Source organism: Anopheles marshallii, assembly GCF_943734725.1.
Source record: "Anopheles marshallii chromosome X unlocalized genomic scaffold, idAnoMarsDA_429_01 X_unloc_69, whole genome shotgun sequence".
In the NCBI taxonomy this organism is placed as follows: Eukaryota; Metazoa; Arthropoda; class Insecta; order Diptera; family Culicidae; genus Anopheles; species Anopheles marshallii.
The window spans coordinates 27,940-42,500 of NW_026525919.1; the positions used below are offsets into that span (position 1 = coordinate 27,940).

General features: G+C 56.5%; 1 pseudogene; it reads right to left on the reverse strand.

The window, feature by feature from the left end:
• Positions 1-10,246: 10,246 nt before the first annotated feature.
• The window catches only part of LOC128717592 (large subunit ribosomal RNA), an 8,216-nt pseudogene continuing 3,901 nt past the window's right edge, over positions 10,247-14,561 (reverse strand).

The window sequence follows — 14,561 nt, forward strand, 5'->3', positions numbered from 1 at the left end:
TTCAGTGTAAAATAAGGTTTCTCCAATCGATCGCGGGTTTCACTTTTCATCATTTGCTAGGTCTAACTATGATGTTTTGAGTGGTCCCGCAAAAATTTTTTCTCTTAGCCAGTCGACCCTTTCGTCCATGTCGGTGTGCTCTGCAGTAGGGTGCTCCATACAAATTTTCCTTATGTGGAATTTTTCAGTGTAAAATAAGGTTTCTCCAATCGATCGCGGGTTTCACTTTTCATCATTTGCTAGGTCTAACTATGATGTTTTGAGTGGTCCCGCAAAAATTTTTTCTTGGACCGGGCCTTCCTTCCCGGCCCTGTCGGTGTGCTCTGCAGTAGGGTGCTCCATACAAATTTTCCTTATGTGGAATTTTTCAGTGTAAAATAAGGTTTCTCCAATCGATCGCGGGTTTCACTTTTCATCATTTGCTAGGTCTAACTATGATGTTTTGAGTGGTCCCGCAAAAATTTTTTCTCTTAGCCAGTCGACCCTTTCGTCCATGTCGGTGTGTTCTGCAGTAGGGTGCTCCATACAAATTTTCCTTATGTGGAATTTTTCAGTGTAAAATAAGGTTTCTCCAATCGATCGCGGGTTTCACTTTTCATCATTTGCTAGGTCTAACTATGATGTTTTGAGTGGTCCCGCAAAAATTTTTTCTTGGACCGGGCCTTCCTTCCCGGCCCTGTCGGTGTGCTCTGCAGTAGGGTGCTCCATACAAATTTTCCTTATGTGGAATTTTTCAGTGTAAAATAAGGTTTCTCCAATCGATCGCGGGTTTCACTTTTCATCATTTGCTAGGTCTAACTATGATGTTTTGAGTGGTCCCGCAAAAATTTTTTCTTGGACCGGGCCTTCCTTCCCGGCCCTGTCGGTGTGCTCTGCAGTAGGGTGCTCCATACAAATTTTCCTTATGTGGAATTTTTCAGTGTAAAATAAGGTTTCTCCAATCGATCGCGGGTTTCACTTTTCATCATTTGCTAGGTCTAACTATGATGTTTTGAGTGGTCCCGCAAAAATTTTTTCTTGGACCGGGCCTTCCTTCCCGGCCCTGTCGGTGTGCTCTGCAGTAGGGTGCTCCATACAAATTTTCCTTATGTGGAATTTTTCAGTGTAAAATAAGGTTTCTCCAATCGATCGCGGGTTTCACTTTTCATCATTTGCTAGGTCTAACTATGATGTTTTGAGTGGTCCCGCAAAAATTTTTTCTCTTAGCCAGTCAACCCTTTCGTCCATGTCGGTGTGTTCTGCAGTAGGGTGCTCCAACCAAGTTTTCCTAATGAAAGTTTTTCGTGGTTTCGTGTGAGTTAAAAACTCCGGAACTTGGCTTATTTTCACCATAATTTCCACATATGGTGACCAACTCAATAAACGTTTTGTGCGTATCCTATGGACAGTTTTTCGCGTTCAACTTGGTGAACTAGGGTTGTATTCCCGAAGGGTAAAAAAATCTGGACTTAGCCAAATTTTGAAATCTCCAACCAATCTTGGCCTGTTAGATTATCTTGGTTGGGTTGCTATGGGCTGCTACGGCCTACTTGATAGGCAATTTTTCAACTCTTGGAAGCTTTCGTGGTTGTTTAGAACTGTCCATGGCCTTCTTGATAGAAATGGCTTATCGTGGCCATGGACTTAGCAACATTTTGAGATCCAATCTTGGCCTGTTAGAGTATCTTGGTTGGGTTGCTATGGGCTGGTACGGCCTACTTGATAGGCAATGTTTCAACTCTTGGAAGCTTTCGTGGTTGCTAAGCACTGTTCGTGGCCTTCTTGATAGAAATGGCTTATCGTGGCCATGGACTTAGCAAAATTTTGAATTCTCCAACCAATCTTGGCCTGTTAGAGTATCTTGGTTGGGTTGCTATGGGCTGGTACGGCCTACTTGATAGGCAATGTTTCAACTCTTGGAAGCTTTCGTGGTTGCTTAGGATAAGAATCCCGACGAGAAAGGTTTCCCGGACTTATAAAAATAACCGATTAGCCCCAAGGACACATCTTCCTTGAAAGGCTAATCATGCACCACACACCACACCACCCATAGGCTTGCAAGCAGCACTCTTGTCGAGTGCAGCAAGCCTATGCTCACATCAACTACCGTACACGTACCACCATAGGCTTGCAAGCAGCACTCTTGTCGAGTGCAGCAAGCCTATGCTCATCAACTACCATACGTACCACCACAGCCTTGCAAGCAGCACTCTTGTCGAGTGCAGCAAGCCTATACTCCACGAACTAACCACTTCACCACCAAGCATGGGTCGCCTGAGAGGATCGATGCGAACGCATCTCTACAACTCGCAGCTCCCAGCCTGTAGTCCCGTCGTTTGCGGGCGGTCGAAGGTGTCGAAACTAGTTGTATCCACGGTCGACGGGAGCACAGCCACCAGGGTTCCCTGTGATAAGGTACTTCCACGTGCAGCGTGCACCCGCCCGTTGCGGCTCAGTCTAGTGCTATAGCGGGGATGAGACGGCAGTGTGCACGGGGCAGCACCGACGGATCTCAGAGGGTTGTTAAGCCCGCTAGCTTCCGATCACCTAATGGGTTTATGATGCGCTATCAGCTCGGATTGGATACGACCTTAGAGGCGTTCAGGCATAATCCAGCGGACGTAGCGTCATACCAAAGTCCGGTCGAACTAGTATTGAGCCAGTGGTCCGTACCTGTGGTTCCTCTCGTACTGCACAGGAATTCCGTTAAGATAGCAGCATACAGCACACACCAGTAGGGTAAAACTAACCTGTCTCACGACGGTCTAAACCCAGCTCACGTTCCCTTGAAAGGGTGAACAATCCTACGCTTGGTGAATTTTGCTTCACAATGATAGGAAGAGCCGACATCGAAGGATCAATAAGCCACGTCGCTATGAACGCTTGGCGGCCACAAGCCAGTTATCCCTGTAGTTGCGAGCGAACCTCCGTAGTGAACGGACGTGTTGTGGATGAGCTCTTGTCGACGCGTGCGTGTGAGTGTATACTGTGAGTGCATACTGAGTAAGACAAAGTGTGCGAAAGAGACACCAAACGGCCACCGAGGACCTTGGTTCCACGTGTCCGGCCCCCGATCTCGGCCGCCGACCCCCCACCCAAATTTCACCCCCCCACCTATCAAGGGGGGGGAGTTTTTCGTGGGCAGGTTTTTGTTGAATATTAAGGCGAATTGTGAACCGATCCGGACGATTAAGGTGTCGTTGGATGAGTCTCGTTAAGACGCATCTTACAAAACTTTGTATGTGTGTGTGTGTGCGTTACACCGGAAGTGGCACTTGAAAAACTGTGAGTTTTTGGTGGGGGACCGTTTTACCCCCCAAAAAGTGCGTTAGTGATCTTAAAAACACTTGAGGACTATAAGTGAGAATATCCCGCGTCGATAGAGTGGTCTAACATTTTTGTGCGACGAACCGTTGCGGAGTTATAGGCTTCCAAAGTTGGAGGTTTTGGCGATTTCCGGCGTCTTTCGTTCCCATACATTTTGTATGGGACAGCTGTTCGGTGGCGCGTTCTTGGCCGAGTACCGTGTGTCGTCGCGTGTGACGTCAGTGCAAAGTACCGGTTTGCGCCCGATCTGGCGTTGTCGCCGCGAGTGTGCTGAAGAACATAACGGTAAAGCCCGGTGCAAGCGCACCGAAAAGTGTAACTTTTTGGCAAAGTGCACGATTTAAGGCACTTTCCGTTTGCCGTGTGTTCCTGTGTGCGTGCGTGTGTGCGAGTGTTTGGAGTGAAAATCGGCCGTATCAGCCAGGCCACGCGTGCCAGGGCTTTGGTTTCACGTGTCCGGCCCCCGATCCTGGCCGCCGACCCCCCACCCAAATTTCACCCCCCCACCCCTTAAGGGGGGGGAGTTTTTCGTGGGCAGGTTTTTGTTGAATATTAAGGCGAATTGTGAACCGATCCGGACGATTAAGGTGTCGTTGGATGCGTCTCGGTAAGACGCATCTTACAAAATTTTGTATGTGTGTGTGTGTGCGTTACACCGGAAGTGGCACTTGAAAAACTGTGAGTTTTTGGTGGGGGACCGTTTTACCCCCCAAAAAGTGCGTTAGTGATCTTAAAAACACTTGAGGACTATAAGTGAGAATATCCCGCGTCGATAGAGTGGTCTAACATTTTTGTGCGACGAACCGTTGCGGAGTTATAGGCTTCCAAAGTTGGAGGTTTTGGCGATTTCCGGCGTCTTTCGTTCCCATACATTTTGTATGGGACAGCTGTTCGGTTGCGCGTTCTTGGCCGAGTACCGTGTGTTTCTGTGTGCGTGCGTGTGTGCGAGTGTTTGGAGTGAAAATCGGCCGTATCAGCCAGGCCACGCGTGCCAGGGCTTCGATTTCACGTGTCCGGCCCCCGATCCTGGCCGCCGACCCCCCACCCAAATTTCACCCCCCCACCCCTTAAGGGGGGGGAGTTTTTCGTGGACCACCTTTCTTTTTTTAATAAGGTGTAGGGTGGTCGGATCGGGACGTTTGGGGTATCGGTGGAAAGGTCTTGACAAGACGCATCCATTGAGACCTTGTGAGCGCGTCTGTGTGCGGTCTACCGGAAGTGGTGCCCGAAAAACCGTAGTTTTTCGGTTCCGGTAGATTTTGCCCCCCCTTAGGCGAATTCAACGGTACGAAAATAGTGCGAAACGCTTAGTGAGAACAGTGCGCTTCGTTTGAGGGGTCTACTGTTTCCATACGTGCAAAACTCGCTGAGATATAGGCCCCCAAACTTAGACATTTTCGTGTTTCCGGTGTGTCGGGACCGGTTTTTCTTAAGTAAGTACGAAAGTTTGTACCAAGGCGTTATTTCGTTTAAACGTGTCTCGACGGGGGGCAAAAATCCCCGTCGATCGAGCCCTCGCGCGTGCGATTCGGACTAAAACTCGCGGAGCTACGAAGGAGTGAAAAGTTTGATAAGTAGTTTGATAACTATTTATGCACTTATCAGACTTAGTGTAAAATCCTTAAAAGTGTGATTACTCGGCCATCCTTTGGGCTAGGGACACGCCCGAGGCATCGTTGGAAAGGTCTCGGCGAGAGGCAGCGGACCGCCACCCCCCTTCCCCCTCCCATTTACCCCCTCCCCTACAGGAGGGAAAAGGCCGGTGCGAAGAGCGATTTTAACGTGTGGGGAGTCAATCAACGCGCTACGTCGCCGCGAGTCGGGGAGAACACCTCCCCCGACTCCCCCCCCCCCTCCACCCTCACCCGTAACAGTGAGAGGTGGAGATGTCGTCGACGGGGCGAACCCTCCGTTCCAGGACGGAGTCAACGGAGGAGAGGCCGGCGAAGCTCTCCACTATTCTGGAGCCGCGAGTGGCTCTTACACGAACATCTGTTCCGGGAGCGAAGCAGCAGTCCCCGGAAATGTCGGAGCTGAGACAGCTCCTCAATGAGACGTCGCTCACCAACGAGCAGCTGCGAGCGACGATCGTGGGTCTGCAACAGGAGATCCAGATGCTCCGGCAGCAGTTGGAAACAAATGCTGTGCAGGCCCGGCAAGATTTGCAGCTGGCCCGAGAGGAAGCCCGGATGCGCGAGACGCTGGCTCGTGAAGACATTGAGCGCCTGCGCAACGAGCTGAGGGAGGAGCGAGCCAGCTTCCAAGAGCTCCTTGCACAGACGCTGGGCTATGGAGGCAGCCAGAAGCAGCAGTGGCAGCAGCAGCAGCAGCAACAGCAGCAGCAGCAGCAGCAGCAGCAACGTCGTGAGCAGCAGCAGCAACAGCGACAGCAGGGAGCGGTGTCGGCAACGGCAGCTCCGCTTTCAGACCCGGAAGGCGGCTCCTGGGCTGAAGTGGTGCGTCGTAAGCCGGCCCGGCAACCGGGGAACAAGCCGCAGCAACAGCAGCAGCAGTGGCCGCAACTACCGCAACGGGCAGCGGTTCAGCGACAGCCGATCGCAGGACCGTCTAAGCAGCAGCCCCAGCAACATCAGGGACAACAGGCCCGGGGTAGCCAGCCTGGAGCACAACGAGGAGGTCGGCGTCAGCGGCAGCGAAAAACCAAGCCGGACGCTATTGAAATCGCCCCAGCTGAGGGACAAACCTGGACGGAGGTGTACCAGGCTGTCCGAACAGCTCCAGAAATGGAGAAACATGCTGAGGCCCTAGGCGTCGGGCGACGCACCACACGCTCCAGGCTTGTCATGGAGCTGAAGGAGAGCGCGGACGCTGCAGAAGTTCTGCAGTGCATCAAGCAGGTCTGCGCAAAGGCAGAACGGCCGGCCTCAGCTCGGCTGGTCACGCCTATGGTCGAAATCCGGTTGGACGCTGTCGACCCTTTAGCGAAGGAGACCGATGTGGCGATGGCGCTGATCAACCTGTGCCAATGCGAGGTGGAGGAGACATCGGTTCGCCTGCGACCTGCCTGGGACGGCACGAAAGTGGCGATAGTCCGCGTAACAGCCAGGGCTGCGGAGGGTCTGGTCGACAAGAGCGTCAAGATCAAATACACATCGTGTCTGATCCGGAAGGTGGCTCCTCTGCAGGCGCGTCAGCAACGGTGCTACAAGTGCCTCGAGATGGGGCACGTCCGAGCTGCGTGCAGGAGCGAAGTGGACCGCTCGACAAGCTGCATTCGCTGCGGGAAGCCGGATCACCAGGCGAAGAGCTGCACGGCGGAGGTGCGCTGCGTCGTGTGCAGCGGCCCGCACCCGGTCGGGCATCCGACGTGCCGGCGCTAAAAGTGCTGCAAGTGAACCTCGGGCGAAGCCGGGCAGCCCAAGACCTCATGCTGCAGACGGCTCGCGAGTTAGGGGCTCAGGTGGTGCTCGCCTGCGAACTATATCGACCACCTCGGGATGATCCGCGGTGGGCCATCGATGCGGAACAGAGCGTGGCGATAATAGCAACAGGGGCGTACCCTATTCAACGGCTTTGGGGGAGCGTCGTCCCGGGACTCGTGGTGGCCACCATAGCGGGAGTAACGTTCGCCAGCTGCTACGTGCCACCCAGCAGCGGCATCGAAGACTTCGAAAGCTTCCTCGGTGCGGTGGAGGTGTCGCTGGTCGGACACGCAACATCAGTCCTGGCCGGGGACTTCAACGCCTGGAACGAGGAGTGGGGGAGTGCGCGCACCACCCGGAAGGGGCAGGAGCTCCTGCATGTGGTGGAGCAGCTGGCACTGCAGACGCTGAACCGTGGCAACGCGCCCACGTTCAGGGGCAACGGGGTTGCACGGGAAAGCGTCGTTGACGTCTCCTTTGCCAGTCAGCTCATCGCACGGCCGGACTCATGGCGCGTGCTTAACCGCTTCTCAGGCAGTGATCATGCATACATCGAGTTCGGGGTGGACGTTCCTGGACAGCGCCCCCAGCGACGTGGCCAGCAGCACCGAAGCCGAGCAACAGCCAACGACGGGACAGCCAGGCACGCCGGGACGCGCTGGAAGACGAAGCAGTTCGACCGGCAGTGCTTCGACGTCGCACTCACGCACGGCCACTTCGGACATGTCGACACTCCGGAGGGGCTGGTCGGCGGACTCACTCGAGCGTGCGACGAGATTATGGAGAGGGTACACGGGGCTACCTACCACCGCAAGCCCCAGGTGTACTGGTGGTCTCCAGAAATCGAACGCCTGAGAGAGGAGTGTGAGGCAGCGGAGATAGCACATCACCGGGCCCAACCGTCGGAGCGGGACGTGACGTCGGGAAAGCTGCAAGACTGCCGACGCTTGCTGAAGGCCGGCATCCAGTCCAGCAAGGAGAGCTGCCTCCAGGAGCTGATAGACGGCGTCGAGGCGGAAGTGTTCGGTCTTGGCTATAAGATCGTGCGAGCGAAGCTGCGAAGCCGGGCGCCACCGGAAACGGACCGAGCCGTTCTCGGCCCGATCGTCGACGCCCTGTTCCCGGAGCACCCAGCGTTCGAGTGGCCTGAAATCGACGCGTGCACCGCCTCACATGAAGCTCTGAGGCCGGTCACGAGCTCGGAAATTCTTTCGCTGGCTGAGCGGATGGCCACCTCCAAGGCGCCAGGGCTGGACGGTATCCCGAATGCCGCAGTGAAGGCGGCAATGCGGAAGCACCCGGAGGTCTTCGCCAAGGTGTACAATCAGCTGCTCGAGCGAGGGGAGTTTCCTGCGGCATGGAAGGAGGCACGCCTTGTGTTGGTCACGAAGCCAGGTAAGCCGCCGGGCGATCCGTCGTCGCACCGCCCGCTGCTAATGCTGGGAGCAGTCGCCAAGGGGTTCGAACGGCTGATCTTAGATCGGCTGAACGACCACTTGGAGGACAGCGATGCTCCTCGCCTGTCAGCAAGGCAGTACGGGTTCCGGCGCGGTCGCTCCACGCTTCAGGCCATCGAGCGGGTGATAGAGCGAGGACAACACGCGAGGACGTTTCACCGCACCAACCAGCGGGATCCTCGATGTCTGGTGGTGGCAGCACTGGACGTCAGGAACGCCTTTAACTCTGCCAGCTGGAAGGCGATCGCGGTTGCCCTGCAGAAGCTGATGGTCCCTGCAGCCCTCCAGAAAATATTGCGCAGCTACTTTTCTGAGAGGAGGCTGGTGTACGAGACCAGCGAGGGGCCAGTGCGTCGTACGGTCACGGCGGGCGTTCCACAGGGCTCAATCCTGGGCCCGACCCTGTGGAACGCGATGTACGACGGCGTGCTTCGGCTGGAGCTGCCTGAGGGCGCCGAAGTGATCGGGTTTGCGGACGACATTGTCGTACTGGCGAGCGGAACAACACCACAGGCGGCGGCACAGCTTGCAGAGACGGCAATCACAATGATCAGCTCGTGGATGGCGCTACACCACCTGGAGCTTGCTCCGGCCAAGACCGAGCTGGTCATCGTCTCGACAATGCGGAGAGACAACACCCGTGTCCCGGTGCGCGTCAACGGGGTGGAGAGGATGCCGACCCGCACGATAAAGTACCTCGGGGTCATCCTCGAGGACCACTTGTCGTGGAAGCCACACGTCGAGCATGCTACGTCGAAAGCGCTCCGTGTGGCTCAGGCCATCTCCAGGCTGCTCCGCAACCACGGCGGGCCCAAGTGCGCGAAGCGGCGCCTCCTGGCATCGGTGGTGGACTCTGTCCTTCGCTACGCGGCGCCGATATGGCACGAGGCCGTCCAGCTGCAGGCGTGCCGAAGGCAGCTGAACCGCGTACAAGGAATCTACGCACGGCCAGTTGCCCGCACCTTCGTCACAGTGCGGTACGAGGTGGCAACGGTGCTCGCCAGCGTCATCCCGATCGTGCTGCAGGTGAAGGAGGACGCTCGCTGCCACCAGCGGCATCAGGCGACGGGAGCGAGCTTACGCGAACTGCGCACCGAGGAGCGGAACAGCACGATCGCCGAGTGGCAGCGGCAGTGGGACCAGCTGGAGCCTGAGAGCCGCTACACCAGATGGACGCACCGCCTCATCCCGGACCTGGCGACATGGAAGAACCGGCGGCACGGAGAGATGACGTTTCATCTCGCACAGCTCCTCTCCGGCCATGGGTTCTTCCATGAATATCTGAGCATCAAGAACCTGGCACCATCGGCTGACTGTACCAGATGCCCGGGAGTCCCAGAGAGCGCTGAGCACGCGTTTTTTGACTGCCCAAGGTTCGCGGACGTCCGGCACGAATTGCTCGGCGAGGACGACGCAGCGGCCGTGACGCCCGACAACCTTCTGGCGTACATGCTGAGCAGTCCAGCGCACTGGCACGGCGTATGTGAGGCGGCAAAGCTCATCACCACGGCACTGCAGCAGGATTGGTACGTGGAGCGTGCCACGAGTGCCAGTGCCGAGATGGTTGCCGCCGCACAAAGGATCGACGACGCGTCAAACGCCACCGTAGCAGCGCGTAATGAGCGGCGCAACGAGGCCCGTAGACTTCGAACGCGGGAAAGACAGGCGGCGAGGCCACCCCCAACTCACCCGGACGGTCGACCGTATTCGGAGGAGGAGTTGGCCCAGCGGGAACAGCAGCTGGCGCAGACGCGGGACAAGGTCCGTAGACACCGTGCTCGGCGGAAGGTGGAGAGCGGCGAGGCGGTGGACTACCGAGACTATCTTTGGGCCCTGTTTGGCGTCGGGGCGTTTGACGAATAACGACGAATATTGACAGGGGGCACGACTGCCCATTAGGGAAAGAGAACGTCGCAGCCAACAGGCTAAAAAATAACGTGCGACAAGGCATTCCGGCCTAGGAGGCAGAACTAAATCGCTTGCCTATAGGCAAAAGAAAACTAAGCGATAAGGCACGATTGCCATATTGTAATGGGCAATGGGAGCCCTTTCTCGCATAATCCCTCGCGGGCACGCGACGAAGGGCTGGGGTTTTGTGTAACAATAAAACCAAATGTTTAAAAAAAAAAAGCCAGTTATCCCTGTGGTAACTTTTCTGACACCTCTTGCTAAAAACTCATTAACACCAAAAGGATCGTAAGGCCAAGCTTTCGCTGTCCCAGAGTGTACTGAACGTTGGGATCAAGCCAGCTTTTGTCCTTATGCTCAGCGTGTGGTTTCTGTCCACACTGAGCTGACCTTTGGACACCTCCGTTATCGTTTTGGAGATGTACCGCCCCAGTCAAACTCCGCACCTGGCACTGTCCATGACATGGACCGAATAGTTTGTTCAGATGTCTTCGAGCCGAGCGGCGCCAGGGACCGGGAGCGAAAGCGAGCGCCATAAACGATCGAACGGCGAAAGAACACGCGGACACCGACGTACGCACGCTTGTACCCTTGCGGGCCACGGCGGCGGTCGGCGACCGGTGACAACGCGCGTCGATGATACGACGACACACGCCCCGGTGGCACCTCCCAGCGACATGCTGAACGCTGAACTAGAAACACGGCGCATTGGGCAGCCGCAGGCGAGCCGCCGCTGACACCCCCCGGAGGGAGTGGGCGTACGACCCGGACCTGGGGCCCGCGCTTGTTCCACCCGATCATGTAAGTAAGGCAACAGTAAGAGTGGTGGTATCTCAGAGGCGAGCCCTCCACGAGGAAGGACCCTCCCACCTATGCTGCACCTCCTATATCGCCTTACAATGCCAGACTAGAGTCAAGCTCAACAGGGTCTTCTTTCCCCGCTAGTGCTTCCAAGCCCGTTCCCTTGGCTGTGGTTTCGCTAGATAGTAGATAGGGACAGAGGGAATCTCGTTAATCCATTCATGCGCGTCACTAATTAGATGACGAGGCATTTGGCTACCTTTTTTTTTTTTTTTTTTTTTTTTTTTTTTTAACGGGGAGGGAACCTTCGAAAGGTACCCACCTAGAGGGATTCGTCGCGGCTCGACAATTCCTCTCTAGATGGGTTATGTGGGATTCATCGGTTCCGCTGGGCCCGTGAGGCGAACCCAGCAGCCGACGCGACCTCACTAAACCACTCCTCGACCTGATCCGACCCCTGCCGATGCGCTGATGTGCGTAGTACTCCATGCAGGGTCGTTTGTGCGTTGCACCCAATCTGTTGACGCACTGCTGCGTCGTCCTTCCTTGTTGTCTTCGCTGCTGCTGCTGCTTCGTGCCTTCCTTCTGCCGCTGCTGCTCCTAGTCCACCCGTCCGTGGCCGCTACTCCCGGGTGGGCCTTAGCTCCTGCTGCTGCTCTGGTTACTCGTCGCCGCTGCCGCTGCATCTATTGTCGTCGCCTTGTGTTGCGGTGAGCGGAGGTCGCTATTGCTGCTCCGCTCGATTTGTGTTCCGCCGTCGTTGTTGTCGTCGTCGTCGTGCCGTTGGGGGACTTTCTTCATTCCACCTCACTTGGAGAGTTTTGAAGATAGTCCGAGCGGCTGTCCGGACTGCTTCCCATGTACTGCGGCTGGCGCACATTTCCGTTGCGAGATTGTCCATCGTCAAGCGGGTGTGGCTTTGCTGCTGCATCTCTTGTTGTGTCCGAGCGAACCGTGGACAGTGGAACATCACGTGGTTGACATCCTCCACGTCGTGTTCACACACCGGGCAGTTAGGCGAGCCCTCCAGGATGCCTTTGTTGACGAAGTAGCTCCGGAGGAACCCATGCCCTGTAAGGACCTGGGTAAGATAGAAATCTATCTCTCCGTGCTTGCGGCCGACCCATGACGAGATGTCCGGAATCAGCCCCCTTGTCTTCAAACCTGGCGAACTCTGCTGCTCTGCGCCGGCTGTCCACTGCTGCTGCCAGCGCTCCATGGTTTCCTCGCGTTGTCTCTTGCGTATGTCTGGTGCTGAACCTCCCGTCGCCGCCTTTTCGTCGTGGCAGCGGATATCCTCCTCTATGAGGAGGGCTAGTGGTATGGTGCTTGCAACCACGCAAGCGGCGTCATAGGAAACCGTTTGGAAGGCGCTGGCTACTCGGAGTACTCCGGTGCGGTGCGTCCTTTGGATTGTGGTGCGATGAATGTCTCTCTGAAGAAGCTGTCGTCCCCACGCCGGTGCTGCGTATCGGACAATGCTATTCCCGACGTTCACCAGGGGTCTCCGTCTGCTGCTTTTTGGGCCACACTTGTTCGGCATGAGGGCGGTCAAGGCATTCGTGATACGAGATGCCTTGCTGCAAACCTGCTCCAAATGTCGTCCGTGGTGCTGTTTGCGGCAGAGCTCAACCCCGAGGTATTTGAGCGTCTCCGTGGAAACGATCGTGTGTCCCCCCGCTCGTAGTTGGCCTATCTGCGGGGTATGATGGGTGCAGAAGATCATGTAGCCGGTCTTTTGATGGGCCAGCTGCAATCCCACTCCACTCATCCAACGCTCGATCGTTTCCAGGTTCCTCGTAGCATGGTCGCTGATGTCCTGAATGTCCCTCCCAAGAAGGGTGAATGTCACGTCGTCAGCAAACCCAATGATGTCCGCGCGCAACCCAGACAGCTCCAGCCGGAGAAGGTCGTCGTACATGACGTTCCACAGTGTTGGCCCTAGAACCGAACCCTGGGGGACTCCTGCCGACACGGGTAACGACACCAGTCCTTCATCCGTCTCGTAGTGGAGCGTGCGATTCTCGAAGTAGTTCCGCAGCATCGCCAAGAGGTACGGTGGCGTGTTCCTTCGCTGCAGAGCTTCTCCGATCGCTGTCCAGTTGGCTGTGTTGAAGGCATTCTTCACGTCGATGGTCACCATTGCGCACAGTCGGTCGCCCTTGCGCTTTTTGTCGAGCGCAACCTTTCCGTTGGCGAGAACCCGCTGGATGGCATCCATGGTGGAGCGTCCTTTCCGGAAACCGTATTGGGCATCAGAGAGACCCCCCGTCGCGTCGAGATGCTCCGTGAGTCTTTGCTGTATGAGTCGCTCCAATACTTTCCCGAGGACGCTCAGCAGGCAGATTGGTCGGTATGACGACGGTTCCCCGGGTGGTTTCCCTGCCTTGGAGAACAGCACTAACCGTTGCCTCTTCCATTCGTCCGGGAAGTGGCCTGAGTCGATGTAGTGCTGGAACGTTCTTCTGAAGACACCGGGGAAGGCCGTCATCGCCGTTATCAGGGCCACGTTCGGGATGTTGTCGTCTCCGGGGGCCCGCTGTGGATTGAGCGATTTTGCAATGCTCAGCAGCTCGCCCTCGGTTACGGGGTCCCGTTCCGTGTCGTCCTGTGTCCATCCTGTCGTTGAGGGCCACTCCATGTGCGGTTGTTCCGGAAAGAGTTCGCCGACGATGTGCTGCAGCTTTGCGGGGTCCCGTTCCATTGGCACGCGAGCTCCTTGCCACTGCTGCTTCCTGATCTTGTAACCAGGCCCGAATCCGTGGGGCCCCAGTTGCTCAGTAAGCTCGTCGCCATGCTCCTTCTTGCTCAGCTTGACCGCTCGCTCCAATGCTGCTCTTGCTGCTGTACAGGCCGTCCGCCGTTCTTCCCGCTGCTCGTCCGTCCGTGCTCTCCTGAGCCGTCTCCGCGTCCCGATGTACACCCGGCGTAACTGGGCGATCTCGTCGTTCCACCAGTACACCGATCGGCGTCCGCCGCGGGCTGCTGGCAATCTCGGCATCGTTGCGTCACAGGCGGTTGTCATGGCCTGAGTCAGCTCGTCCGCCAAGAGAGTGCGGTTGTGGATGTCTAGTGACCCCAGGATTTCAACGAAGAGATCTTTGTTGAAGTACCGGGTCGCCCATCTCCTTTCCGTCGCTTGCTGTGCGCTCTGTCCCAGGTTGTGCTGTGCCGTCGTCCGCTCGACCGTGAACTTGATGGTGTTGTGGTCGCTCGGATTTTCGTCGCAGACTCGCCAGTTGTTGTCTCCCACGAGCGACGGGCTGCAGAAGGATACATCGACGATTGAGCTGCGACCGCTGTGGCTAATCCAAGTTGGTTGGTTGCCCTGATTCAACAGGACCAGCCCTAGCGAAGCTGCAGCATCCATCACGACGGCTCCCCTGTGCACCCGTTCTCCATCGTTGTTTCGGCGTTCCATTCCCCAGGCTCCTGACCAGGCGTTGACATCACCGCCGATCACGGTGTCCCGGTTCCGCGGTATCACCGACGCAATCTCGGTCCATTTGCGTCGGAAATCCTCTACAGACGAATCGGGACCCACGGGAGGCAGGTAGACGGAGCAAAAAACGATGCCTCGCATCTCGACCACGACGAAACAATCCCGTCGGTTCTCGATGATACGTTGGATGGGGTACTTTCCTGTCGATACTGCTGCCACTTTGCCCGTCGGATCCGCGACCCAGTTGCCGTTGTTCTCGGGAAT